This window comes from Triticum urartu, chromosome 7A (genome assembly GCF_056163025.1).
Source record: "Triticum urartu cultivar PI428250 chromosome 7A, HENAU_Tu73, whole genome shotgun sequence".
Lineage (NCBI taxonomy): Eukaryota > Viridiplantae > Streptophyta > Magnoliopsida > Poales > Poaceae > Triticum > Triticum urartu.
In genome coordinates this window covers 141,566,458-141,569,243 of record NC_141879.1, presented here as the reverse complement: position 1 = coordinate 141,569,243, position 2,786 = coordinate 141,566,458, and positions in this window count along the sequence as shown.

The following is a 2,786-nucleotide window of genomic DNA, read 5'->3' as shown; positions in this document are numbered from 1 at the left end:
ATCTTTTGCCTGGCCTGGGGTTGTGGCTGGATTTCATGCACGCTTTTTTGGTTGCTACCCTATGAAAAAGACAGCCCTCCTGGCCTGGGTTCCCTTGCACTTTAATTAGCCTGGCTGAACTCCAGACACTGCAAGTAGCCTGGCCCAGGCGACCGATTTCGAACGCCTGGTCGTGCCTGGTCGTGTGGCCACGAGGCTAACAGCAACATGGATGGATATTAGCATTAAATAATTGATGCATGGATTGATTGATGGGATGTTGATGCTTTGCCTGGCCCAAGCATGAACCAAACGCTTCAGCACCACACAAGCCTGGCCAGGCAGAAATATTTTACATCTCACGTCCACACCAGGCAGTACCGGCCATCAAGGCATGAGGGTCAGGTCACGGACCAAACTGACCAATAAAGTTTGAGAGAGATTGAGGAGCCCCGATAAGGCTGAGTGGTGCGTCAGATAGGTGAGAGGGGGAAACAGATATTCCATCCGCTCGATAATGCAGTGCATGTACATTTTTTATAAGTCAAACTTTGGAAACTTTGATCAGGTTTACGCAAATGTTATTTATATCTACAATACCAAAGATACATCATACAAAACTACATCTCATGGTGAATCTAATGTCATATGTTTGCCGTACTAGATGTAATTCTTTTTCTCCACGTACATGGTCAAACTTTGTGATGTTTGACTTTTCAATAAATCTATATGCTATGGACCGAGGAGAGTGCCTCAGTCGAGACAGACCAAGTGCATGTGAAGGAGAATGAGTAAGTGTGCAAAAAGAGTATGTGTGTGAAAGAGAAAGTGACAACAAACGATAAATTAGAGAGAGTGTGTTTTTTTCGTTTCTTATGCGAACATATCACGCATGCATCTCCGAGATGGAAAAGCAAGGCGAGGAGATACACGAAGATAGCTAGTGTGTGATTGTTTGCAATGGAGAGAGACACCCCTGTAGCAAATTTCCAATAGAGGTGTGGCCAACAAGGAACAAAGGTCGAGAGGGACACATGGATGGCATGGACGCATGAGGAGGGAGAGAGGGTGTGTTTGTGATAGAGAGATCCCGTTGAGATCGTGGGGGGACTATATGGGTGGGAGATCGAGGGAGTGCGTGCGCGATAGAAAGATGCCCCGAGAGAAATCGAGATAGACCATGCACATGTTTGTGATGGAGACTAAGATTAGCTAGTCATATACATATAGGGGGGACTGCGTGTGCCTACAATTGAGTGATAGACCATCATACTTGGCTAGCTGGGCATGAGATTGTGTGTGTGCGCGTGTGAGATGGAGAGAGAACGAGGGGGGAGATAGAGTTTTAGATGGGCCTATCGAGTGCGAGTGAGATATGCATGTGTATGTGTGACCCAGGTGGATGGAGAGTTTGAGAGAGGGGGGGAAGTGCTCCGAGACGACATAGTGGTGCGTGAGAGAGTTACAGGCAAAGAGCCAAGGAATCTATGTGCGTACGATGAGTGCACCCAAGATATCTAGCTTGGACTAGCTAGAGTATCATACATAGTGTGCGAGAGAGACCTATAGATGGTGTATATATGCATGCGAACTAGAAAGACCCCCCCCACACACACAAAGAGAGACAGAGAGAGAGATGGAGAGAAAGGGAGAGGGACGAACAAGGTTTTTGTGTCGGATGCGTTCGACAGAATTGAAGATTGTTGGAAAGAGAGAGAGAGAGCGATGGAGAATAGGAGTCCGGGAGAGGGGGAGGTCGCGTTTTATGCATCAAAGACTGATATAAACCATGTTTCGATATAAACTTGCATTCAAATATTTCAATTGGAGAACATGTTGTCTGCAATCCACACATGAACGGATATATGCGTATATCAAACAAGTTCATTAATTTGACATTCAACATGTTCATGGAGTACTATAATATTGTACAACATGCTACTCGATTGAGGTGTTCAATTTTGGATTTAGTTCACTATTTTGACCTACTGAATGAGCTATTTCCTTGAATCGAGATATTTCATTTTGGGTTTGATTCGCGTTTCTGAGTGGGTTAACTATTTGTCATATAGTAAATCGCTAGCAACGAGCATGTAAAAACACATTACTCCCGAGCATCATCTCTCCATCTAAAAAGGAAGTGGCAAGCTAATATTTCAAAATTTGATCCGAATCGACTTGGTAAGGTAGACGTGGATGCTCGTTCTCCCAAAATTTGAACAAATTGTTAAACATCCTCTCTTCTCGGTGGAATTCACCCGAAAAAATAAATGGGAGACGCGAAATTACCGTCCTATGTGGGACACGCATCAATTGGCCCGTTGTACATCGAGGGTAGGTTCGTAACTTCATCCAAGCGCGCCTTCTCCTCGGCCGAAATGACATGTGCTGAATAATTCATAAACCATGGTCGGCAAAACACGCTCTCCTCGCCTGAAATAGCTCGCGCCCACTATTTCAAAACATGCTCTCCTTGCCCGAAATCGCTCGCTCCCACTATAGTTCAAAACACGCCCTCCTCGCCCGAAATCGCTCCCGCCCAGAGAAGCAAAGTTACTCTACTATCCCCGACCCTCAGTACACAGACCCAAGCCGAGAAGCCTATAGGCAAGGGTAGAAGTATAACTCCCCCTCACATTTCAGACAAATGCGAACGTAAGACATGGTTCCACTCCCCTCCCAATTTCCCCCGCCCGGCTCCATTCATACCTCGTGGGCGCCAAATCACCTTCTCCCCGGGAAGCTCCCTTCTCCCGAGCCGCGAAACCTCAGCCCCACCTCCATGGCGCCCCCACCGCACCAATTTC